At 47.1% G+C, this 26,700-nt stretch overlaps 1 protein-coding gene across 6 annotated transcripts in view; it reads left to right on the forward strand.

Moving 5' to 3' along the window:
- The window catches only part of FGF12 (fibroblast growth factor 12), a 227,292-nt gene that overhangs the window by 30,880 nt on the left and 169,712 nt on the right, over nt 1-26,700 (forward strand). Inside the window, exon 1 of one of the 6 annotated variants that reach the window (XM_067002501.1) lies at nt 18,707-18,892. The exons of the other annotated variants lie outside the window; for them this stretch is intronic. The gene's annotated coding sequence lies outside the window, so the exon portion shown is untranslated. Of the gene's footprint in view, nt 1-18,706; nt 18,893-26,700 lie in introns of those variants that run through there. 6 annotated transcript variants of the gene reach the window in all.

Below are 26,700 nucleotides of genomic sequence, written 5' to 3' on the forward strand. Positions count from 1 at the left end.
ATGGAAAATTTGTGGGACATAAAAGAATCAGTTCAGCAGCATTGAGTTGTTTTGTTTTGATGTCTGTTCAAAATGAGCTCAACATCTAAAGCATGTTCAGGTGAGGTATGATCATATGAAGGTTACTTTTTTGCCAAAAGGGCCAAAATGCTTCACTTCCATTGACTTTGATGTTTTCTTTCTCATAATGAATATGGTTTCAGGAGCTGAGTCTGGCAGCTGGACTCCCCTCTTTCCTCCCATCAAGTCAGTCCAGCAGGCGAAACTCCAGCACTTCGTAACGTGCAGCACTCGGTTGGGTATCGGTGCCACAAAACCAGAAGCCCTGAGCATTGCTGGTGTTACAGAGGGAAATGAGGCACTGAGCAGGAGCAGCTTGCTAAAGGTCACCCTCCAAAGTGAAAGGATGAGTTCTTCTAACAGCTTGCAATGAAACACCTTTTCAGGTGTTACATGAGGAAATTCATATGCTTAATGAAAGGCAGACTGCATTGCTTTGTGGAAGATGTAATTCTCTGGGGATTTTCCCTCAGAGAGCAGAGGCATGAGCCACAATTTTTCCTTGAAGCAGTGTGGTAGTAGGGGAAGGTGGCTGAATTTATTAAAGATCTTTTTCAAATATTTTGGGTCAGTTCAACATGGCAGAGCGCTCTTATTGGCCCCGTGTCAGATGCCTCACTGCAGTTACCCTGGTGAGACTGTCTGTGGTGAAAATGCAGATTTTTAGAATTTTTCCCCATTATGCAGGGAAAAAAAATACAATTCTCAATGGTGGTAATGAAGGAAGCCTGGGGGCTTGTTGAGGAAGCATCTGTGGGCCTGGTTCACAAGCAGATGATTTCTCTCTGAGTATTATGTTGTTGCCCTCCTTTGGCATAGAGAAACAGTGAGAAGGTCAGCTTAGAGCAGCAGTAAGTGGCACAGTATTTATGCCCACTTCCAGCGCTTATTACTCCTGGGGTTTAGGGAGCTTTGAGGAAATTAAATGCTTTTCACTGTTGACCCAGGTATGTAAATATCTTTATGTATGTATAGACAGATATTAGAGGTATCAGTTCTCATCTTAAATGAAGATTTTTTTTGCAGAGTTAAGAGAAAGCTAGGTCTCGCAGGTGTATGCTTCCTTCCTCCACCTGCCAGCATCCTATTTGTCCTCAGAGATTACTGTGGTCCTAATAAATAGGAGCTGAATGCCCTGCTGCAGAGCTGTTGGCTGCCTCGTGCCATCAGCCTGCCCGAAGGAGTAACACTGACACAGAAGAGGAGTGCGCTGAGGACAGCGCTGCCTTTGTTTGGGGTGGCGAGGGACGGGAGTTGTGTTCTGAGGCATAACCAAACCTTCAGAGCCAGCCTTTGAATTCCAACTTCAAAAAAAGTTACCAGCAGGAAAATCGGGGAGTCCAGAGGAACAGTTGCATAACTCACTCAAATGTGTATTTTTCCTAGAGGTTGATGTGAGCTGTGCGGTGATTTAGAGGTGTGTGCATGTTCTTGTGGATGTTTTTTTCAAATTATAGGAGCTGGGGTACCAAGCAGTTAGTAGAAATGGAAGCGTGCAGAAGTATTTCAATGTAGGTGACACCACTGCTTGTAATGGAAAAGGACATATAAGTATTTAGTGTTTATCTCTAGCCTATCTATATAATGATATACTTCGTAAAAAGAGAAGAAACTGGGGGACCAGGAAAGCAGTGTTATGAAGCAGAGTAACTTAATACTTTTTCAGAAAGCCTAGACTTCCTCCATTCTGAAAGTAACAGATACTTCTGGGTAGTGTTGGTTTTTGCTTTTATTCTAAATTCAGAACACTTGCTTTCAATGTTTCAGTGTCTCATGGTTGATTGTACTGTATGGAAGATGGATATTTTTCAAAGATCTCTGCTTAGTGTTCACTGTATCAGGGAAGGTCTAATCTCTGCTTGGATAATATTGAAAAGCAACAAATGAGAAAACACATCTCAACAGCTGGAGGAAAAGAATCAAGATAAAGACTTTCGTAGTGCATCCTTCAAGAAGCAGTGTGTTGCAGAAGAAATTCTCTTAAGTTTGTGAAAGTCTGTCCCTCTGGCTGGTTTTCTTCAAGCAGTGCACCCAGGTGACAGGCTGTTTCTTATTTAAGTCCAAAAATTTGGTAAGGCTACATCATATGTGAAAAGTAGTCAGAAACCAAAGGTGGGCATGAGAATTATTTCAGTATATGTTTTTTTTGCTTTCACGAACCATGGCTTGGTAGGTCAGCAGGTATTAATTCAAGCTCTGTATGCTTTCCCTTGTGGTGGTATCTTAAAACCAAAGGGCAGCACTTCACTGAATGTGGCTGGTGGCTCCTTCTCCAGAGGAATGGATGGAAACAAGCCCAAGATAGACTTGCTACAGACTGAGCTACACGAGGCAGTGCAGAGCTCCAGAATGATCCTGGTGCTGCAGAGCTCGCCATGCCCGTGAACTGGTCCCAGAGCTGGTGCAGTCTCATTTCTCAGGCTTGTGCTGGCCTTTCCCAGTCCCAGGTCTTGTGAAACGTTGATCTGTGCGTAGCTGCCGCGGAGGTGCGTTGCGTCGTGTCCCACCACTGCTCATGGGTGCTACCCAGGAGGGGTGGGAGCACTGGGTTGTCTCTGAGGTGCTGGAACAGCACCAGATGCTGCATTGCCTCTCCAGCAGAAGCGAGTTGTGTGCAGATGGAGGCTGAGATGCTGGATGGCTTCTAGAGTTGCACCAGCGTTACAGCTCAGCTTGCTTTTGCACTTCATTCTCAAGCTTGGTTTTGCATATGAAACATTACATGTAGCTATTTATATATTTGCCAGGCCTTCTCTGAAGCTCAACCAACAAGATATTAATGGATATTTGTCATCGATAAATCCTTTCCTCTGGTTACTTGGGTTTATTGATTTATTTTGAACCACTGCTTATTAGCGTATTACATGGAAGAATTCTATTGAGAGGTATCTGATAGATGTGAAGGTTCCCTCTGTTCAGTCTTTGATTCATTGTCTTTGGAGGAAACAAGCATGGCAAACACAACCTTCACTTGTCTGTAGGCTGTCCTGCTTGCTGGTCTTCTGGGCGCTATCTGTCTATACATACATAAAGATATTTACATGTGTAGTCTGCAAAGGTTTTTTCCCCAACTCAGGCTTTAGCAAGCTGTGGGAACAGCCTGGCTTGCTTTGGGATAGTCATCCCTTTGGATGTTCCAAGGGGACCTGAAAGTTCCTGACGCAAACCAAACTGAGTTGAGGATTATAACCAGTAGAAGGGACACTTTCTCCCCTCTCAGGGCAGCAGTGCTCATATGGTTTCTGTGCATGTAGCCTTTCCTTCTCTAAGAAAAGTAAACCCTATCTGAATGTCCTGTGGAATTTCTGGGGAGTTTGTTAAAAATGTGCTTGGGTTTGAATGCAGAGAGGGCATCGATGCTTGGTGCAGAGGGCAGAAATGAATGCAGAGATCAGAGGGTGACAAAGTCAGGTAAATCAGGCTTAATGGCACAAGTCATTGGAGCTAACAGAAGGCTGGACAAACCACAAGGCGTGAATGTGATGCTATGCAGCCCGAGCAGCTCAGTGGCTCTGTCAGATGGGTTTGGCCAGCAGTGTTTTAGCAATGATTTTCTGGACATTCTTGAGGTAACTGGTGAAAGAGCAGGGTCAAATCCTTGCTTTGGGTGTACAGTACCTGTAAGTCTTGTGTGCGCTCATCTTGAACCCTTGGATTCTTGCGCTCATCTTGAACCCTTGGATTCTTTAGGGGAGCTACATGAGTAGCATACAGCCTGAAGGAGAGTGAGGCTAATCATTTAGGAGGAACCCTTGCTAAGGCAAACATGTATTTTAAGGAGTGCATAAAATGTCTGCTGCAGCAAGGAACTTGCCCAAGACACCCCGATGGGTGCTGAGTTCCAGTAATTTTCACATGGATCTAATGAGATTGCTTGGGTTAGCTGCAATGCACAGTAGGATGCAGTCAAAGAAATTACCAAATCATTGTCCTACAGAATATGAACCTATGAAAGCCTGTTCTCCAACTAAGCACTTTGGAGAAGTTTTAATGTGGATCTGAGCACTGTCCTGGCACTGTGTGTGTGTTTGTGCTTTTGCACCCCATGGATTCTCATTTGCCAAATAAATTAGTCTCCCACAGATGACTCTGTGGAAAATGCAGTCATCCATGAGCGGTCAAAACCAGCCAAAGATGTCCTGAAATAGGAGAAATCTGTCCTTGTTGTTCTTGGACTCTTCTGAGCTTCTTCCCCCAAAACTTCATCCTGTGCTCTGCTGGGGAGTCCCAAGGACTAGGGTGCAGTGTTATTGACGGTGAAAGGTTGGCTGTCTTCAGGAGAAGGGAAAATAATCTTTTAATTGATTTGTTAATTGCAGATCAGGCTCAGACACTATGGAAGAGTAATTGGCTTACCTTGATCCGATCCCATAGTAGTCTGTGCTCCCACATTCGTTACTGCTGGTACACAACCAGACAGTGATTTTGGGATTGAAGGGAGCTGGGATGGGTGAGCAGCACCCAGGGGCAGTGCCTATTGACTTCAGTCTTGGGTGCTGCTGCTCAGATAGGCTTTGCCAGCACAGGATTCACGTGTTTAGAGGCATTTGATTGCCAGGTATAGCTGTTGGTGAGCCTGTGCAGCTCTGGTTTAGCCAACGGATGTCAGGACAGGCGGTGCCTGTGTAGCTGCAGGGAGGGTTACAGGAGGAGGCTAGGGAAATGCGATCAGCCAGTGTGCAAGCTGCTGATTCCCTGGTCTGAGCTCCCAAAATAAGCCTGAAGTCTTTTTTTTTTTTCTGCTCTGAAAGAATGAATTTGCCTGGAAATGAATGTGGTTCTGCTGCTATTCCAGCACCTCAAGAGGGATGGAGGCTGTGATGATCTGTGCCCTGGAGAGCCATTACTTCAGCCATGTGACGGGACCCTGCAGTTACGGCCTTTCCCCATTGTATCAGCAGCCTCTGCCTCAGCCGTGTTTCGGTTCGAAGCAGCAAGGGCTTTGATGGCAAACCGTTCTGCTTTCAGGGCAGTGTGAGGGAAGGGAACTGCATTGTGCTTTGGCTGGAGGAGGGGAGGGCAGGACTGGGGCTCTGTGCGTCTGTATTTTCACAGCACTGAGCCCAAACCTAACTTAATGGGACAGATTTGCAAATTCACACCTGCAAATCCTGCCTTCCCAGGGTTTTCATGCGCAAGCATTTTATTTGGGCCCCAGAGAGCAGCCCGCACCTGTTCCATCTCGCTGTGAGACGGGCAGCTCAGATCCCTTGGCAGCTTGATCTCAGTGGTGAGGAATGCCATATCCTGCAGCACCGGCCTCTTTTAGGGGTGGGGGGGCTCGCCCAGGTGAGCAGGGGCCAGAAGTGCAGCCCTGCCCCTCGGTACACGCTGCTAATGCTGTCACAGCACAAGTGCAATAGAATTTGTGTATAGTACTAGTGTTGCCGAAGCCTGCAGATCTCCAGGCGGTCAATAAAAGCCTTTTTTTTGCTGGTGCCTGCATGAAAAATGTCGAGGAGCTGCGCTACACACTGCCCATGAGTCTGGCCTTGTTTCTGCTCTTTCCTACCCGCAGTTCGTGCGTTGCATTTTTCCTGAGACAAGAAGCTCAGGCTCCCATAACCATGGAAACCTGGTTTGTCTTCCCTAATAGCTTCAGATGTACTTAACATCCGTCCACTCGGGAAAAGGAAGGCTGCAAGCTACAGGTTAGTTGTCTGCACCTTTTGGGATGCTGAAGGCAAAACCCCCTGAGCCCCCAAAGCGTGCACCCGGCCCAGCAGAATGAAGCAGCAGTGCAGAGGTGATGCCTGAGGGGCTTATGAAGATATGCCAGGCAGGAGGGGGAAGTGGGGAGTGAAGGAAGGGTCTCTGGAGAAGCAGGAAGGTGCTATGAAGCTGAGTAAGAAAATGGTGCATTTTGGTTGTCTTGTTCTGTGTGTGTTGGCTTGGCATGCTGGGCACGCGGAGCTTTGTTGTGATTTTAGTTAATGCTTTAAAATAAAACAGCTATTTTCCATTTTGGGTTAGCAACCCTTTAAATAGCTTGTAGTAGGGGAAGAAATCTGGATACGAGCCTGTGAGCATCAAATAAGCTTTGGAATGGAGGGTATGGGCCTCTCTTGCTTTGACAACTGCTGTGTGTCTCCGTACAGCTCCGTGCTTAGTACTGGACGAGCGATTGCTGATAACTGTGTCCCAGGGCTGGAACCTGGTGACAGACCTGTTAACGTGGGGAGAAATGTCTTAGGCTTTAAAAACTGATTCAGGAGGGCTCTTTCTGCTGTGTTTTGGTGTAGATGTGCACACATCTCCTCTATGGGCTGACTTCAAACTTTCCTCTTTGCCTTTCAAAGCTAGGTACGTCAAACAGAAGCTGAGCACAGTCACGCCTCTGAACTCCAGGCTTACGTGAGAAGCCCCTCGGGCATTGCAGGGCCTGGCTGGGCTTCATCCCTTCCCTGAGTCAGGTGTGGTGCAAGCTTTGGGCAATGTGTGGGGAAGTAGTGTCTTCCATCACCAGGGCAGTGTTTGGTGCAGCAACCTCTGCCAAGGTGTTTGTGAACTGGGGCAGAAGCAGGACCAGCAGCAGCCTTGGCTACTGGCAAATCCCAGCCTCTGTCTGTGAAACAAAGGTGCCAATGTTTCCCTGTGGCTGCTATAAGGCTTAGTGCTCATGAAATGTTCTGAGCTTTGGGGTGGTACCTGCACTTATAACAGTCCCCAAATGTCTTCATTGGCACGGCAGGCGCGTGGAAGCACCAGCATCTTCATGATGTGAGGTATGCAGAGATGCTGGAAACACTCACGAGTTAAAAATCAGAAAGAGGCTTGGCTTAGAAACAAATATTCATCTGGCATCTATCACATGGAGGTGTTCTGAGTAAGAAGAGAAGGAAAATGATAGTAGGTAAAATCCAGGGTTAAGGTTAGTGCCTGGAGAAGAAAAGCTGTTTTGGAAACGCTCCGGACCTCTGCTTAATATAGCTGTTGACATTCTGCCTCTGAGCAGAGCCACCCGTCTGTGTGATGGGTCCAATTTTTTTGTGGACATGACAAGCATAAATCTCTGCTTTCTCCATAGCAGCCTGGAAGGAAGGGTTTTCATGCCAGTTGCTGCAGTGTTAGAAGAAGATTGGACTGAAGCAGGGAACCACACTCCAAACTCGCCCTCTCAGTAGGGATTCTGGCCAGTACAGCCATGCAAGATGTAGCCTTACAATAACAATATGCTTCACAGAAACAGTTCTTAGTTTTCTAGCTCCTTGAGTGTTTGGTGAGCAGAGAAACAAATACTTGCCTCTTGTCTGTGCAAAATCCAAGTAAGGATTTGAGGAATTAGTCCTGCCTGTGTGAATCCACATACACAGCAACTGCAGTAGCTTATTTTACTAGCAGTTAAAATCAATGTTTTTTTTTCTCCCCACAATTTTCTGGTATTATAGATGTTCTTCCTACTCCTTCTTTACACGGACTTGAAATGATCTTTGAATAGCTGGGACACAGGTATCCTGATCAGAGTCCTGGTCTCTATTTCCAACTCGGACCCGAGGAACACATTTCTCATGTAAATTTAATCAAGATTGCTCCTTCTAATTCAATCACAATTGAAAGGCATTTCATAACAACAAAACTAATACAAAAATACTAATACAAAAAAAGCCAGCTGGGAGGACTTTTCCCCACGGGGGGTTTCTGGGAGACAGCAGTTCCAGCTGTTGGCTGTGCCAGGGGTGTCAAAAGTGCCCCAGGGCCCCTGCAGCTCACTGGGCTGTTTCAGTGCTTGACCCCATGGTTGGAAGGCACCCTGAATGGTACCAGGTTTGCAGCTTTGTCCTTTGGCATCAGGGATTGCTCTGGTATTACCAAATGGCAGCTGTATTTGTCCAGTGACTATGGACTTAAATGTACATACTGTTGTTTTATTTCTACATACCCCCCTGCAATGCCCATGTTTGTTAATTTTGCTACCACAGCAGCCGTTTACCACACTGTCTGCAGCCAGTGGGCTACACTGATAGCAAATGGTACCTGAACTATCTTTAGTAGCAAATCAGCATAATTGCAATGGTGATGCAAATGGTGCCTCTTAGTTAAGTCTGGTATTTACATTGCTACACAGCTAAGTTCATGGCTAATCGCTGCATCAACACATCAAGAGTCAGGACTGCAGCTCTAACAATATTTGCTTGATCTGGCATAAACCTTTGTGCATGTATAAGAGAGACACCTCTGCCTGGACGTGTATACAGAGATGGACCTTCTCTGAGCTGTGCTGGAAAATCTGTTCTTCGGAGCCCCTGCTTGCACCCAGGTCAGGATTTGTACAGTGATGGGTCTTAATGATGGAGATGAGTGGAAGTGCATTTGTGATGGCCAAGTCAGCATCAGGAATTGGGCAGGCCGTGCTTGTAGATCCATCGATTTGGAGTATCCAGGGTCACTTTGGTTTGCTGGGGCTGGTGATAGGTGCCGGTGCTGTTTGCTGAATTGCACTTTCCTGGTGACCTGCTTCTTGCCAACCCGGTCTATTTATGGATCAAATGGCGAATGAGTGACTGCTGTTTGGGCTGTGTGTGTGGAGCTGAAGAGCCTAAGTGAATGTGAATGCAGAAGTGACAAATCATCCCCTAGCTGCTGCTGAGGAGAATATCTGATGATGACTGCAGTTGTGGTGCAGATCCCACGTACTGTTAATATTTTTACATCTGCAATGAAGCTATAGTTAGGGGTCAAGATCAGTGGCCTGGTGACTGTGGTCAGGGAAGGAGAACAAGCTGCTGGCATGGTTTCCAGACACCTAGGTAATAACATTGCCTCTCCACGGACTTGCTCTGAGACCTTGGTCAAGCCTCATCCCTCTCTGTTTTTGATGTGCAGCCTGCTTTTTTTGATTTACCTGTTGAGGTTAAGTGCTTGGTGACAGGCTGTACCTCTTGTGGTGTCTGTGTATGATGCTTCATGCTTTTGGTCCTGATTCCAGTCGTTCCTTTGAGGTATTACTGAGCTGAAAATAATCTGGTAGTGGTTATAAAGCATAAAGGAGCTGAATGTGAACATTTAGGCAGACTATTCCCCACTCCCCCCACCCAGTCCTTCAGGGAGGGGACGTGTTTGAGAATCTGTTAATGGTTTACACATATTTAACATCTAGTAACAAGTTCCCTATAGCTGTGCGAAACCTAGAAGCAGTGGGTTGATCTTATTAAGGCACAATAGAAAAGAAAACATGGAAAACAACAAGGAATTGGGCAAAACTGGGCATATTTGTCTTCCAGACTGGATTATAATCCAGTTTCAATTGCAAAAGATCCAGTGACAGCTTATCTTGTACAACATGCAAGGCAGGGAGAAAAATGTGAATGCTTTTAGTTCTGCTCTTGGCTTTTGTTTTCCCCTCCTGGAGGTGAGATGCCCATGCTGGGCTGCTCGCAGCAGGCAGGGTGGTGGCTCCTGGCTCTGGCAGCGTGGCCAGCCCAAGTGTGTCGGGGCCTGTGCTGAGCAGGAGCAGAAAGCTGCTCCTCTGAGCAGAGAAGCTCAGGGAGGGAGCCGAAGGCATCTGAGCTGTAATCCCAGCTGTTCTGAGGCTTGAATTTTGGGTTGAGTCCCAAATGTGGAGATGCTTTTTTAAGGAAGCAAGTCTTAACTACCGTGTGGTTAAAGCAATCGTGCATGTCTCCATAGGGCGACTTCTGTCATTGCTGTCATTGCTGCCCTGTGATGCCTGGGTGTGAAAATGTGCAGTGAAAAGGTGGTGGGGTATGGGCAGGGATCTCCTAGTGGTCTGGGACTGCAGTGCCTCTTCTTAGAGATGAGTTGGAGATGCTTTGAAAGGTAACAGACTTGATAAATTGTTGCACATTATCTTAAATGCAATTAAAAGCCATCTGAAGAGTCTCAATTTAGGGCATCCTCAATCACCAGTCACTTCTGGAAAACAAGCAATGCTTCATGTTGTTCGCAGTGCATATGGATGGAGCAAGAGCTGTATGACAGTCTGGAAAGGGACGTGGCACCAATTTCTATATTGTTCCCTCCCTACAGGGAAAGAAAAACACAGAAAAATGTCTCAAACATTCCTCAGCTGGCCAGTTGCTTGTTTTCTTTGGAATAGATTCTTGCCATCCCTTCCTCTGACAGTTCTCTCACTTCATGCTGTCAGTGCCTCCCTTGCTTTTCTCTCTCCAAGATGCCTGTGCTTGATATTGGAGAACCCAAACTCCGCTTTCTACTTGAAAAGCTTCATCTATCAGCTACAGTTAATAAAAGTGAAGGGGAGAAGCTAAACGCAAAGATCTTCCACAGCTGGATAAAAGTCCAGGGTCAGTGATTTATGGGGTATGTTTTGTGCATGTGGTTTGAGCTCCTGGAAGCTGTGTAGCACAAAGCAAGGCAGACTCTGAAAGCCCCGGGTTTACGTGGTGATGTGTAGGTTTCTGCTCAGAGCATCGTGTGGAGGTGGCAAACAGGAGAGGATGTTTCATGTTGTATCCAGCCCTGTGGCGTGTGGTAAATGGTGCTGCAGGCCTGGCAGATCTGAGTGAGGTGGGCTCTGGACTGCAGCTCTGCTGACTGAGAGCCTCACGTGTTTAAATACTCCTTTCTTCAGGTCGGGCTAGGGGGTGGTGGTTACCCCAAAACAGAGGGAAAAGGATCAGCTCCAGCTGATCCAGCTCAGCCTTCCTCTTCCACAAAGAGCTGAGGGCTGTGCTTTTTTGGGTGACTAACAAACAGGCTCCTGGGGACTGACTGCAGGAACTGAAGCCTGTGTCCGCATCCAGTGAAGATGGCCCCGGTTTTGTTTCTAGTCACTTATGTGTACTGGTGCTTGTGAAATGCCTTTGTGGGTATCAGCTGCTGTGGAGCCTTATCAAGGAAACAGCTTTTTTGTTTAAGCCTGAAAATTCAAGGGTTCTAGGGACTGAAGTCAGCCTCTGAGGGAAATGCAGTTTTCCTTACTTAAAATAACTTTATAATGTCCTTTTCTCACCAAGGTCTCTTTCAAGGCTCTGCCTGGGTTGCGTTTTGACTTGTCCAGAGCAAGTCTGCCTGAGGAAAGAGGGCCAGGAAATTTGGGGAGGGCAGTTTGGGGTGAGAAGGGAAGAGGAAATGCTGATAAGGGTGACGAACGCTTTCACCTTCAGGAGTGGCGAGCTGTGGGAGAGCTGGCTGCAATGAGGGTCTGGCACAGCTTCAGCTTGCGCACGTGGGGATGGATCAGCTGAGAGAAATGACTGCATTTATTCAATGAATTTACATGAGGTGCCTGCGCTGCCAGAAAGGGCCGGGCTCCCTCCTTCCCTCCCTGACATCAGTGGCTCCATGCAGGAGCGGCAGGACCCAGCCGGGGGTGGCAGCGGAGCTTTCAGAGCACGAGGTGAGAGAGCTGGGGCTGGAAGCAGGGAGCCCCAGGGCACCTCGTGCATCCACTGGGCTCCCCCAAAGTATCCCACATGCCCGAAAACAACCTCTGCTTGCTTCTGCTCTTATTCCTGGCTCTGAGGAGATGTCCTGCCAGAGACCTGGGGCACACAGGAATCGCAGCTTGTTATGAAACCATGCTGGAGAGGTTAAATTGCTCATTTCTTAACTCTGTGGGGTTATTCCCCCAGGTGACTGTTAAATATGCTGCCCAGGCCTGCAATAAGGGAGTGTTTATCCTAAAGCCCTTCCAGGGGCGGTGACTAACCTCTGCACAACCTCCTGAGCCAGAAATAAGTGGTTCAAGTGGGGAACTTGAGGGTCCTGCAGCTGGTGCTCTGCTCCCTCAGCTTCCTGAGCTGAAGAACATTTGAAGGAAAGCCACCTCCCCCGTCCTTCTAAAAAATTAATACACAATGTTTAAGCTGAAAATGGAGTTTCTTTAAATAAGGACTTTGTGCCTGGTTATAGGACTGGGGATCTGCAGCATCAGATCTGAGCTGAAGCTCCATGCCGTTGGGCTCCAGGTGAATCCCCATGTCCTACCCCAGTAGTCACATTTTGTGGGAGAAGCTGAGGGGTGAGGTGCTGTGATAAACAGCAGCTTGGAGAAGAATGCTGGGCAGCCCATGACATAGCAGCGATGCTTCAGGCTTAAACTTTTGATTCCTGAGAGCTGCCGGAGTGACAGCCTGTCCCCAGCGGCACGCCGCAGTCCCACCTCGGCGCACCGCTCCTGCTGCAGGGGCCCCGTGGGACGCACAGAGCTGCTCATGCAAAGCCTGTGCTGTGAAAATCCCCTGGCAGCCCTGGATGAATCCCTGCTTTAGCTAGAAAGTTGCATCTGAGGAAGGAAAAAAAATATCATACTGCAATTTTAATGTGTTGGAGAATCCATGACAGCCTTCACTGCTATGGATTCAGCCTGGTGGGTATCGGTACTGATAACACTGTCAACATCATTGCGAGCTGATGAGCTAGCTGTCATAAACACATATTGCTTTGGGCACGCGTTTGTCCAGTTCTGTGTTGCCTCTTGTTAGACTGTATTTGCTAAAGGACAGAGTTCTTTGATCATGTTTCTGTTCCTTACGTAGGTACTTGCAAACTGTGATCAGACTGTCTTGTTAACCTTCCCCTTCGTTCAGGGGAACAGATGGTGCTTCTGGAGCCTTTCTCCAAGCTGAGCTTTTGGTCCTTTAATCATTCTCTTGGTAGTTCTTCGCGCTGGATCCAGTTTTATTTGGTATCCTTCTTGAATCACAAGCGTTAAAACTTATTGTAATGTTGATTGTACTGATGTCAAACACCACATTAATTTTTCATTTGACATCATCCATCCAAAGTCTCTGAGCTCTCTTGACCTCAGGACTCTTCCAGCACAGTGTGCTTGGCTGTTGTTGTTCGATGTTGTTATTGAGTGTTGACCAGTGAGTTCCTGCCAAAATCAACGGCTTTACAGGATGCTGCTCCCATCACTTAAAATTGCTGCATGTGGCAGTGCAGAAGTCTGTACTACATTTCTTGATGCAGCTTATTTAGCCAGGCAGATTTGTTGGTAACATCTCAGTTGTCAACTGTTTGTCATCTTCAGACTTAATTAGTAATGATTTTAGGTCCTTCTATTCATTGACATGTGTTAACACAGGCTCAAGAACCAGCCTCTGCCAAGTCCTCAGTAGGAACATACATGTGTACCTGTGACTTAGTCGTCACTGCATGAAATGCTTTTTCATACGTTAATACATGTCAGATTATTTTTCCTCATCTTATTCAAATCGTGTAGTATGAGCTTAAATTCTGCATGGAAAATCAGCAGTATCACTTTACTGACAAAATTAAGAGTAAAAGCAAGTTGAGTAACGGTATAAAATAAAGTTAATATCAGACACTGCTTGTTCTGAAGAAGTTCCATTTTATACAGTTTTATCACTCTTAGTTTGCTGGGGATCATTGTTAGAATTTTCTATTTACCTTTTAAAATACTTGTCACATCAGCCGGTTTTATTCCAGCCACCCCAACTTCCACGTGCCCAAGTTTAAAATTGATAGCAATAATAGAGGGTTTCAGGACGTTCTTCTAAAACTGGTGCAAGTCATCCAATCCTGCTGAATTCACGTTCTGCTTAATTAGCTGCAGTCTAAGGTTCTGCTTAGTCGGTAGTAGAGAAAGGAGCGCAGAGATGGTGATGTAACACGCATACAGCACCAAACTGCTGTCCCCGTGCAAAGAAGTGTTAATCTGTGAGTTTTTTTTTGTGCTTCCTCCTCACCACCAAGTGGAAGTGAACAAAATAGCACTGAAATAATCATTAATATCTTAAAAACCCAATCTGTATGGTTCTTAATTTTACTAGCTAGCTTCACCCCTGCACCCTTCTTTATAAACGTACAGCTCCTTGCTTTTGGCTCCTTGTCATCACCTTTCCCTTTCTCCAGGGTGATGTGTTTAATCCTGGGCTTCTAAGTGGCTCAGTGTTGGACACAGCACTTTCGAGTTCGTACGTTGTCATCCGGACGGTGGTGTTAACGTTTGGAGGGCGTTTGGTAACAGCCGTGTGGCTCTAGTTTTTCCTTGCTGAAATCCACTGCAGTAGCACAGTTTTTATTCTCATCCATTCCTGATGATACTTGAGGAACAAGAGTAAAATCTCTGCTTTATCCTTTTTCTGAAAAAAGGAAAGGAAGTTCTCCTTTTGAGAGTTGCTCCATTTTTTCCCTTCTGTACTTATCATTCCTAAATAGGACTTGTACTGACTTCCCCATATTCCTGGTGTGTGACTGTCTGCCCAGATTCAGCACTGCTGAGTAGCAGAGTTCTCAGAAATGAGCAGTGCTGGCTCCTCTGTGCTAGTCCTGCTTCAGCTGCGCAGACAGATAAAGCAAATTAACCTAATAGGAGACACGCAGAGAAGAAACAAATCCTGAGGTTCATTTACTTCAACTTTTTTCTCAAGCATCAGTGTTTTGCTGTTGGCTTCTCGCTTGTCAAACCTAGAAGAGAGGGTCTTTCTTTAAGACACCTTCTAGCTCTTGGAGGAGCACTGTAGCACAACGTCAGCCTCCTCTGTGCCCCACAGGGCTGCTTGGTTGGGCACTTTTGAGCTGAAAAAGCTGCTATGGAGGAGCAGCGAGGTGTTCTCTTCCCGTGAATTCCTCCAATGTGGCTGTATGCTATTAGTCCCTTGGGATATTTGCCAGCCAACTTCAGAAGCCCTGAAGTTTGCATCTTGTTTGGATCTGGGAGGACAGCAGGCCATGCTGCTCTTCTCTTGCCTCCTTGAAGAACACATCCTCTTTCCATCCAAGGTTCAAAAGCTGTCAGTGTAGAAGGCTTGCAGGGTGAGAATCCCCCCAAACGCATCCTAATGAAAGGACCATTCAGGGTAGATAAAATGGATTTTTTTAATGCTTTCACAGGGACAGAATGGTGTGTTCATCCCAAAACCATCCTCAGACTCATGGCTTGAGCTGACCTGCATGCATAAGCTATTGCATAGTACCAAGAATAAACTAATCCATAGTATCTGTGAAGTACACAGCCTTTGGGTGCAGAGGAGCAAACCCAACACAACCCAGGCAAACTCAGCTTTCCTTCACTGAAAGCTGAGCTGATTCAAGTTATCTCACATTGGGTTTGAGCTCAGGGTTTCCTCAGCTCTGTGTAAACAGGGTTCCTTGATCATCTTGCTGCCTTGTTTGTCTGTCTTCTTTCCTGAGAAGGAATTCTTTGATGGTTTGTGTGGCACTCAATTAATGGGATTTTTGTAATAAGAATCAGCTGATTTGAAAAAAAGGCAAATAGAAAATATTTTCTAAAGGCTTCCTTTGAAAAAATAGCATCTGGGTGTTATGAATGACCTTGATATCAAAACAACAAAAGCATCACACAGCTTATAAGTTAGCCTTTCTGAAATCTCATCCTAGTCTGCATTTGAAGTAGTTCTTTTAAGGATTATCTCCCCTACCCTCAGCCTCTCCCCGTCGTAATTGAAAGTTTATTCAGCAGTCATGATTTCGATGCGGGGAGCTAGCAAATGTGATGTCTTGAATTTCCTGTCACTGCTGCGACGTGGTGGGAATGAAGATGTGTGTTGTTACACCAGGTAGTAACTGTGCAAAGTTGGAAACTGCAAAATGTGAACCGCGTGGGTTAGCTGTAAGCCCGCATGTCCAGGCTTGGAAATTTGAGCGCTTGCCTGTGGCAGCTGGCAGGTCTCTGTGGGCTGGTTTCTGTGCTATTGGTATGCATGCTTTCAACCTGTGCTCTGCTTTAATGTAGCTTTTAATCAGTAAATATATATGGAATTAAATATGGCCCTTGTCAGGGCTGCTGGTTAGGTGTGCTCACAAGTCAGAACCCTTGAGAGTAGTTGCAGGCGCAGGTGTTGCCAGGCACGTGCTGTTCCTGCAAAAGGGAGGATGTCCTTTGGATAAACAGGCTCAGGTTATGGGTAGTTAGGAACTGGTGCTTTAAATTGATCTAATGCAGATGGGAGTCGCAAAGCACATTCTTCTTTCCTTTTACTTTTTATACTGTGGTTTGTTTTTTCTTTTTTTCCTGTTGTAAGTTTGCTTCACCTGCATATGCTCTAAACATTTAAATCAGTAATGGAGGGTGTAGCTACCACTGTTGTGTCTCCTAGCCACAGACTGGAGGTACCGGGTCCTTATTAATTAGAGTAGTGTGGTGGGACTTTTGCCTCTCCCTGCACAGCAGTATGCTGTTGGAATCCTTTCTTCTACCAAAGAAATAGCTGCAAGCTTTAAACTTAATGGAGCGAACCCAGGGCTTTAAAGATGCCTGAGAGATCTCCTTTGTTTTTGAAGCTGATGACCGGTGCATGATGACTTTTGAGAGATGAATAGCCTGTGAGAGATGAATAGTCTGCTTTGGAGAAACTACCCTTTGCCCATGAGCAAGTCTGTCTGTTAGCAGTGGGCTGTGAACTTGTTGTGGGCTAAGTGGTATTTGAATCATCTCAGAAATAGCTTCAGATAAATGATCTTGACACAGGATTGCCTTCAAGAGCTGTATTTTTGCCAGGCACAATGGCAAATTTGAGATCAGATTTTTAGGATGCGGCCGGGGAACTTTACTCCTGCATCCCCTGTCCCACAGTGCTCCTAAATGATCGGTGCTACGGGAGCTGAGGTCCTGGTCAGGGATTGCTCTGGGGAATGGCTCAGGAAGGAAATTCAGGTGCAGCCCTGAGGTCCTCCATGGAGGGGTTTGGGTTCAACCCCGGGAGCTGATGTGGTCTCGGCTGCGCTTGGCAAGGGCGTTGTGGGTGGGGTTAATGAATGCCTAGATCCCTGAATTTCGGGGGGGGGGGGGGGGAAGGTGTTAAACTCTGAGAAGTAGGAAATGATCACTGAATAAGAGAATACTGTGAGAAGTAGTTAATATTCATGGTGTGTACCTAGATGCTTTTGCTGTGACTGCCTGTGAATGCTCTGGAGGAGACGGGGTACTGGGCTGTGCAGCCCATCTTTCTGTTGAGGGGGGAGAAATCTAAACAAACATGAGTTATTTGTGACAATTCACACTTAAACTTCTTGTTGCTTGTGTGGTAACCATCCTGTCAAATGCTGTGATACTCTGTATTAAGTATACCAATACCTCGGTTCCTTCTTAGTGCCTCTCCCCATTTATTCAAGAAGACAGTTCTTGGCACAAAAGATAAAATATATTTGTCCTCATTGTTAATAAACATCCAGGTACGTTCAGTGGCAGGACAATGAATCGGTGCAGCAGCACACCGAGTGTGCTGAGGCCACTTCTCAGATACACGGTGCTGCTGCGGCCCACTGAGGGCCACGCACAAATGCCTCGTGGGGGTTTTGTTTTCTGCTGTCCAGCTGGGAGAAAATTAATTACAGAAGATGGTAAAAGGAACTTTTTTTTTTGCAAGCTACACATGCCGTGAGCAGAGATGAATGGAAAAAGGATTTTGAAAATAACCGAGTCATCATTTTGGAAAAGGTGGAAAAATGATGTTGGCTAATTCATCCCTTGTGGGATTCTGCTGTTATGGAGATAATCACGAGACAGATTTGTCCTTACAGGATGGTATTTCTGTAACAAACTTGCTTGTTTGCTGGACAGAAAGGGGTTTACAGAGGTGAGAACCAACCTGGCTGCACTCTGAGAGATGTGCTAATGTGATTTTAGCCTGAAACGGTCCCAGATGTTGACCATGTTCCATGAAAATACTTTAACACTTCGGAACAGTGATGGTCAGTTTCTGCTTTTATGATTTGGGAGGAAAAAGTGTTGTTCTTTTACCTAAGGCACCCTTTTCTTTCCTTTATTCACTTTTTACTTGAATTAGGCTGTAGAAGAAGTTAAGCTTTTTCTTTAATTGTCAGAGGCAAATATCTATTTTATTTTTTGTAATGGACTTCTTGTTATTCGAAGTAATTACGTACATTCATTTTTGTCTCTAGGCTAAGAGCATTCTCCTGCCATGCTCTCTGTAGAGGAACAGAGGTCCTGGAGTCTGCTCCTTCCCCATGGACAGAGTTTATCCTCAACAGGGCTTTCTTCCACTGTGTGACTTCGGTCCAAACACATGGCAGTGACATCCAGCCCACCCCCATTGTAAACGGGACCTTCGCTCTTCCCAGAGAAGGATCTGGAGAATTGCTTATAGCAGTGAAATGAATTCAGCACGGGGTTTCGTGTCTGATTTCTTTTCAACTGTGCAAATTGTTATCCTAGGAAAATTGAAGTGAATATAATTTGTCCTTAAAAACAATTACTTTAATTATTTTTTGCTATGCTGCACTCTGGCATATGTGGCCAGTGGGACTTACTTTAAATATGTATGCCCTTAGTATCAGCTCAAAAAGAAAGATAGCTCGGCTGGAAAAAATTAATGTGATGGAGAAAAGTAGATTGTTTTTCTCACTAACCTTGCCTCTGTTTAGTCAGCTCTGCTTTTGACGTTGAAATTTACAAATTAATAATTGTAGCTGCTTGAGTAAAGTTGAGGCAGGGAACAATTATCAACGGCAAACAAATCTCTGCTGTGCCTTGCCCTCAGTCGGAGTGCAGTGTCTGCAGCACGGTTATAATTGTACCCACAGTGGCTCACGTTCCTAATAACTAATGAAAACTAATTACTTTCTACGGGCTGCTCCCTGCTGAAGGAGGGTTTTCCGTTGTGTGGCATGGCTGCGGTGCGCAGGGTGCGTTTACATGGCACCATTGTGATGTCAGGCCCGGGTTTATTTTCTCAGAGCTGCCTCTGCCGGCGGCAACAGTCTGGCCCGGGCAGTGCAGAGGACTGGTTGGGGCTTTGCAGGCTGTGCTGTGTTTGAGCCTGCCCTGGCTCACCTGCTGTCAAACCCTGAGCTCGTTGCTCTGAAGGTAGCGTGTCTCGCTCCGTGGCATGCTGTCAGTGCTATGCGTGTTCCTGCTGCGGCCATGCCGAGTGACACCAGCCCTGCTCCATCCTCAGAGGTGAGTGCCATCCTCGTCGGCTTCTCAACTCACCTACAGCAGGCTAAGTTTGGCAAATACTTCGGTATCTTCTGGATTCGGGAACATTGGCTGTAAAATGGTCTGGTTTGTAGGAGTAAGTCACTGAGCTGTTACGGTTACTAGCAGGCTGTGGCTGAGCTTTGCCTTGGGTACCATGTAGCTCATGTCTAGAGGCTGAAGCCCAGAGCTATGGCAGTTACTGGCTGGGTATGAGGCCATAAAGGTGAAGCCTTTATGGCCTCGCACAGCTGACTGCGCGTGACTGTAGCTGTGACTTCCTGAAGGTGCTGCCGCAGGCAGACCTTGCGGAGTGCAGCCTGCTCGCAGAGAACGCACCGTTCTTGGAAACTCGACCTGAAATTGGCGTTGCCTTCAGGATTTTGTGGTAGAACATCCTGCTACAGCTTAGCTACCTGAGTATTGGACTCGGAAGGGCTCTTAATCATCTCGTAAATCTAATCAGTGCTGTAATTTGCTGAAAAGCTGGGATTCAGTTTGGAGCTGAATCCAAGAGTTCTTGGAAAAGATCTACATCTGTTGGGGAAAGCAGACCCTCAGGCTACAAGGGTGATGTGGGGGGAGCCGTCCTCACCGGCACTGACAGGCACTGGAGGGCTGTCCCCCACGCTGAGCTGCTTTTACTTCCCGTCTGTGTGGTTTGAGGGTGCTTTGAACCCTGGGCACCAGATGAAAAGTATGATTGGGAAATTTAGTTGTTATTGCCTCCTTAGATACAGACCTGCTGTACAGGGTCTCCCTTCCCTGCTCCCAAAGCTGTTTCTAAAGCTCAAACCCTTAAATACCGGGGTACTCCAGCTGCTTAGGGGATTCTAAAAGAATTAAATACCAAGCGATCAGCCCCTGCATAACTTTCGGCCCAGCTTTTTGGTTGTTAAGGCTAGGGGAGTCTGAGAGCTGCCTTAGTGCTCTGGCCAAGTAGGAGTAAAACCTCCCTCCAGGTAAGGGGAGTTTTCTGGAGCCTGCTGGGCCTCCCTGACTTCATCTCTCCCTGGATTTCCGTGACTGTGGAACGACTGAGAAATTGTGGGGTTGTGAAGACGTAGGTACAAATAACTGCAGTGCTTCCTGTGAAGAGGCAGTGACATGCTGTTAGACGGCCACTGCTCTGTTGTGCACGCTGGCTGCAGTTCCTATTACACCAGCGGCAGGGCTGCTGTGATCAGCTGATGGCGTGGTGAGCACTGGTGAAATGAGCTCTCCTTGGGAATGCCCCAGCTAGTTACCAAACACATTGCCTTCTAAAAGACAAGCTAATGTCGTCATAAAAGGGACTTCGTGAGTCTCGACTGGCGCTGTTTTACAGGTTATATGCGTGGAAGTATTTCTGTTTTATAATCCAGTGATAAATCCAGCTAACCACCCCACTAATTGAGTAGAAGGGAGTTAAAGCAGTAAATTTAAGATACCCTTTTTTTTTGCCTGCTCCGTCGTTCCAGGAACTGGATTTTGCCATATGCCTGGTAGTTCTGCTGGTTCCTGTTCCTGCCAGCAGCGTGGTGGGTTTTACATGTGGTTTTGCATCACATCGTGTATTGTTATATATAACGTGACCTCCTCTCTACCCAGTCCTATCATTGACTTCAGCGTCACTTATTTTTCATGCAAGTGTGAATAGCTCAGTGTGGTGGAAGTCTGGGGGACTGGGACAAAACCTCGATGGAGGAATGCCCCTTCTCCCCAGCTGCTGCCAGCCAAGCCATCGGAGGAGCTCTGAGCACTTGTATTTGCAGCAGTGATTCCCAGCATTTCCCACTACAACACCTGCCCTCACCCTGTAAGTCATTTTGTAGCTGAGGTTTTGCTGGGCTTGCAGCCACACTTCTAACTGTCTTGAGTCCCTCTTTTTGGAAACAACTACCTTCGGGTAAGCGAGAAGGACGCACAGTTCTCAGAGTTTGAGTTTGTGCTTTCTGCTTGTGCCGTGGCCATCTTTGAGTGCAGTAAACTTTCTGTAGCCTGGTTTGTATATCTGTACTAACCCCTACATGCCTCCCTGTGGAGGCAAACTGCACTTTTAAACCTCTGGGTTTGGGGTTGGTGCCCAACTTCTCTTTGTTCCGGCCTTGCCTGTGCTGTCTCAGTGCAGCTGATCCCTGTGCAGTGCTTGCAGCCCCCTCCTGCCTGTGCCTTGCCTTGTGCTGTTGGCTGTGCAGGGTCTGGGGGCTGTGCAAGTGACCCAGCTGTGATGCTGAAGGTGGGCATGGGTGCTGGCATGGGGACCATGTGTCGTTTGTGGAAGGCTGCTGGTTTGAGAGGATATGAAAGGGCGATGTCAGCCCTGAGTGTCACGGCGCTGTGCTCCCTGGGAGGATTGCCCGTAGTCCTGCACTGCCCATGCACTGCCCACCTTGCTCATCCAAAATGGGCCTGGGCATGGGCAGTAGGAGCTCTGCCTGCCCCTTGGCTGGGTCCACGCAAGGGTGGGAAGAAGTGAGCTTGGGCAGGCAATTTGGGTGGAAGTCCCAGAAGTGCTCTCAGGGCAGTTTGCACAACTGTCCGCACCCTTCTTCCAGGAAATACCAAAAAATACTTGCTATTCACTTTGACCTATTCAAAGGGTGTTTCTTATAAAAGAGACGAATGTGTGAAAAACTTCACTGCTCTGGTCAGAGGTCACCTATCACATGCCATCAGGAGGTAACGCTACAGATGGGGATCAAATCCCATCTCTGCCTGGAGCTGCTCTGTCCGCAGATCTCCACTATACCCCAGTGTCTGTAGCTTCCACAATCCCAGCAGAAGCAGGACCTGCAGGACACAGATGCTTGTGTTGGCAGCCTGGTAAAACACTTGAGTAAACACTTGCTCCTTCACATGGTCCAGGAGAATCTCTAATTTACATGCTGGTGGCTGCAGAAAAGATGCTAATGAAGCAAGCCTAGCAGCCTCATTTACCCATATGAAATCATTACCAGGAGATAATTCATTCTCCTGGAAAATACAATAATGGTAATGTAATACACAGAACACAATACTACCCTCTAATAAGTCTGACAGGCAGATTGCAGTGTCTATTTAGGCTATATTAGCCAGCCAGCAATTTCAGATGCTTTTATGTGCAGACCCTTGTTCCTCAACTCTGCTCTTTGCTGGTTAAGCTAAACTAATTAAAGAAAAATGTGTTACAGCTAGAAGGTCCAAGAGAAAGCTAAAAACATGCGTTCTGAACAAAATAACCCTCCCAAGTGATCGGCTTTCGGTTGTTCTTGCAGGAACACAAGTCACTTTGTTTTTTGGAGGAGTGGACAGGGCAGTTACACTGGGCTTAATTTTGCTCCGTGTCTTGGGTTCCTAAACGCAGGGTGTCATTGAGGACTGCAAGCACTAAACAAGACTTGCATAACTAGGCTCTTCTGCTCCTTACAGCACGAGGTGACAGCTCTGGTGAGACAAAGGCTGCTGGCCATTTAGCGCATGATATATGGCCTGTAGCCTCTAATCACCCGCGCTCCTGCTGTGTGCTTAAGGCTCATCCCGGCTGAGGCTTGCAGTGCCTGGGGCTGCCTCAACACGCTCCCAGGAGCAAGTAGCGTGCGGAGGACTCGCCTGCTGCTCCTTCCACGTGCTGCAAAATGCTGCCCCTCTGCTCGGCCTGATGTGACTCGCCAGGCAGAGGACAGCCGTGTCCTCTGGCAGGAGTGGGAACACCTCCTGTTTCAGGAGCTGCTGTGCTGCTCAGGGGGTGCTTTGCTGCAGGCCAGCAGAAACGTAAGGGTTTTGTGAGGAGCATGATGCCTGTAGCAGTTGTTGGAGAGTTGTGCTTTTGGGCTGCCCATCAGTTGAAGACCTTACAGCTATGGGAGATTATTAGTCTTGATTACGGTTGAGTAAGGCAGCTGAGTACATACTTTGCCTGTAAAGAAGGCTTTTTTTTTTTCCCCTCAGCATTTCTGAGGCAGAGTTTTGTCTTCCTGATGCTTGTCCCCATCTGGTTCCTGTCCTGCCCCAGGGAGAGGGATGGGGATCTTTCACCCTTCCCACTAGTGGGGTAAATACGGCAGGGAACAGGATTGGAGAGGAGGGAGCAGAAGTAGAGAATTCCCTTCTGGAGCCTCTACCCTGGCATAGGGATGCAGATGTGCAGCCCCTGAGGATGTCCCCTCATCACCTGCAAAACTTGCCCAGATGTGAGCACGGGTTGGGCTGGGGGCTGTGCCCTGAGCTGCACAGCAGAAGCAGCATCCTGATCATCAGCCAGTCTGGGGCAGGGCTGGTCTCACTGGTGCACCCGCACCCCCGGAGGAGTCCTTTCTGCACCCTGTCCTGGCCCATAGGTCAGCCGAGAAACCAAAAATCCTCATCTCATCTATTTTTTACATGAAGGCTATAGTTTCTATTTTAGCTCTCTTGCTCTGAAGTGCAGTTTCTCTTTCTGGAGCAGTGAACTTGTGCCTTTGTCTCTCGGACTGCAGACGCTGCACATCACCAGGACTGTCCTGACGCGCTCCCTGCTCCTCTGAGTTCAGCCTTGCAGAGCCCCGGGCAGGCTCAGCCCTTCCCTTGCTCTCTTCTCATTTGACTTGAGTGATCCGTTCTGATCGTGGTGAAAATTCATGCGGGGCAGAAAACTTATCCCTATGTCACTGCAGACTGCTGCTGGCTATCTTGAGCAGCGGTCAGAGCTGAACTTCAGAAAGCGCAGCATGCGGCGGGTTCACTCTGCAGCCCGTGCCGGAGAGGTGCGCTCCACTTGGGCGTTCGAAGAAAAATTGGCACCGTGTGCTGTTGAATGCCGGCCCACTTCAATTACCGACTGAAAGATAAAACACGTTTTGCTCTTGGCTGGCTTCCTTGCTTGCTGATGCTAATAACATCACGAGCTCAGCGTTTCAGGGGTCATCTTGAAAGAAGCAGAGATCTGACCCCCTGCTCCTGCCTCCCCGCTGCCGTTACTGGGCTGACGACCAGCGCTGGGCTCTTCCTTTGCCAAAGCACAGATGACTGCAAGGCATGCTCCAAGGCAGGGTGGTTTGGTTCTTTTCCTTTCGGCTGGCAGGCTTCTCCATGCACACCTTTTATTTTGTGCCTGTGCGAAGGTCAGCCTGAAAGCCTGCAGAGCTGCAGCTTTGACAGCTGCTCTGCACACCTTTATAGGGCGCAAGGCTGAGGGCCACCTGGCTGTATGTGTATCTTTCTCACCCTCTAGAAAGTTTTGTAGTCGTCTTTTTTTTTTTTTAACACTCTGGGGTGCTTCTCTGTCTCTGCCAATTAATTCACTGCAGTTATTTCAATTTTGTTCACAACCTGCTTGAGAGAAGTTTTTTAAAGCTAGACTTTTCGCACTGAGGAAGAAGGAAAAACCTGAAGCGAGGCTGAATCACCAGTAACAACAGGAGACATAACGCTTAGCCACAAAGAACTGCAAACATGCCTAGAAGCTGATGCATGGAAAACTCGAGTGCTTCCTCAGCTGCCTGCCACTGCGAATGATAAAGATGATAGAAATGAACTTAACTTGTTCATTAGTGTGAAAATCAAACAACTGCAAGGCCAGCTCTTGCTATTCCTATACCACGGGCAGTTCTGCTACAACTACTTAATGCCAATTTTTTCTCCAAGAGTCCTTGTCCCATGTGAAAAGGCAAGAACTTTTTTTTTGCATCTGATAGTGGGAACTTGTACTGTTAGCTCTGAAGTTTTAGGTTTTTCTCAGGAATTTAACATGGGTGCTGCTTCCAGCTGCTGTTGAGCCAGTTTCAGGAGCCTGCAGGTCCTGGGGAACCCAGGACAAGGGCTGCTGCGCAGCTCTTAGGGCCCAGGTACTCAGCCAGGCTGCTCTGTCCCTTCTGCTGTCAGGAAGGCTTTGACTCATGGATCTTAATTAACCTAAAATTGTTTTTTCGGCCTCCTATGTGGTATTTCTTCCTCAGCACTTACGCTGCTGTGCGGAGTTGGTTTGTTTATTCTGCATCCCCAAGAGTAGTGAGTTTTAATTCTGTAAGCACCAAATGTCTTTTTTGTTTTCCCCACCCTACAGCCTTTCATTATCGTGCTGCTGTAGGTCAGTAATTAGCTACGCAAATGTTTGCAATCATATTTTTTGCTTGGGGAGGGTACAGTAGGCACGGGATGGCAGTGGTTCAGCCAGTCCATATATAAACATATATCGGCAGCCGTGCTTTGTCTCTTGGCAGCTTTCTTTCAGTGTGCTGCGTAATTGCTCTAGTGAAAACATTTCCGTTAATAATGGAATAGAACTTCCTAACGTGCTATTAACTAGATTTTCTTCTTTTGGGTTGACATTAACGGTGGTGGTGGTTCATGAGGCTTTTTGCATGCACACAGATGTAATTGTGCACAGAAGTTGGTCCTCTCACTCAAGGCCATGACTCCCAGAGCCCTCAGAGAACTTCCTCAGCTGACCTGAGGCAATCAGATCCAGCAAATGTGATTTCTCTTAAAAAAAAAACAAAAACAAAAAAACTCATATGGTTGGTTTTGAATGTGTCTTTAAAAAAAAAAGGCTGCTCTGGGAAAAGGTGGGTGTCCTGTGCCTCAGTTTCCTCTAGCAATGACAGCCCAACCCATGAAATAAGCTGGGTCCTCTTGGGGTTTGATGCTACTAGCTAGTCCTAGCAGGTTGTAATTTTACATTTCCAAGGGTTTACTTGCATACAAAGATCTGCTAGGTGGTCTCCCACCAAGAAAAGGTGGCTCGATAAAGCCTTCTCTTGCAGACGTGAGGAGCAGTGCGATGACCTGTGTGTACAAGGGACCTCGTGTCCCTTCCAGCATTGGTGGAGGACTCTCCGTGTCCCATCACAGCTGCTTAGCTCACACCCCTGTGGGTGCTGGTCTTTCTAACTAAAGACTGTGGCAGTTATTTTTATCGGAAAAGGGGTTTTGACTTTTAAAAAGTTCTTCAAATGTATACAGATCTATTTTCCTTCTCCTGGTTATGAATTAAGGTAGTGCTTTCAAGACTCTTTAATTTTGGCTGCAACAAGCCGCGAGGTAGCTGGCAATGATGAATAAAGGGTTTGGCTGGAGCATATGTTAATGCACAGAAAACAATGACACTTAAAATAAATGCCCCTAAAGCGCAGGATCTGGCAGCGGCTGCAGGAGACGTGTAGTAAATGATGCAGTGCTGCCACTGTGCTTACGAGGGACAACAGCCGCCGCTGGCTAGTGCAAGGGTTTAATTCTGCTGAGCTCCCCCAGCAGCCGTGTGGGCAGCGACCTGCAATGGGTGCCTCTGAGCCAGGGTTTTAAAACCCTGATTTGAGCTGTATATAAGAGGTTTGGTGCCAGCTGCAACTCCCCCTGCAGAAGGCTGGGAGTGTGAGGCAGCTCCGGCACCAGCTGCACGGTATGTGGGGTGCTCTGCAGGCTCTGCGCGTTTGAAACCTGGCTGGAATTTGAGCATTTCTTAGAATAGGCTTCTGGGGTGAACACGGTAAAGGGGCTGCACCTCTATAGCTGGAATATAGGTCCCCTCTCTGACTGTTGCAGGGTCCCACCTACCAAACAGCGTCCCCATGTATTCATTTGCATGTGTTGCACAGCTTCAGTCAGTAGGTAGAGGAGCAAAGTGTTGTTTGCACTCAGGTGCAGCTGTTTCAGGAGGCTGGTGCTTGTACCACAAGCAGTTATTTAAGCACAGCAAATGCCTCTTGCAAGATTGCTCTTTTTCCTCTTTTCCTTTTTCTCTGTCTTAAGTCATGACTGAAACAACCAAAAGACATTTGTGTCTTGCAAGGGTTTTGGTAGTATCAATGTGATGGCCATGGAAAGGCAAATGTAGTGAAAAGCTTGGGGGGATG

The sequence above is a fragment of the Anser cygnoides genome, chromosome 9, assembly GCF_040182565.1.
Source record: "Anser cygnoides isolate HZ-2024a breed goose chromosome 9, Taihu_goose_T2T_genome, whole genome shotgun sequence".
Classification (NCBI taxonomy): Eukaryota; Metazoa; Chordata; class Aves; order Anseriformes; family Anatidae; genus Anser; species Anser cygnoides.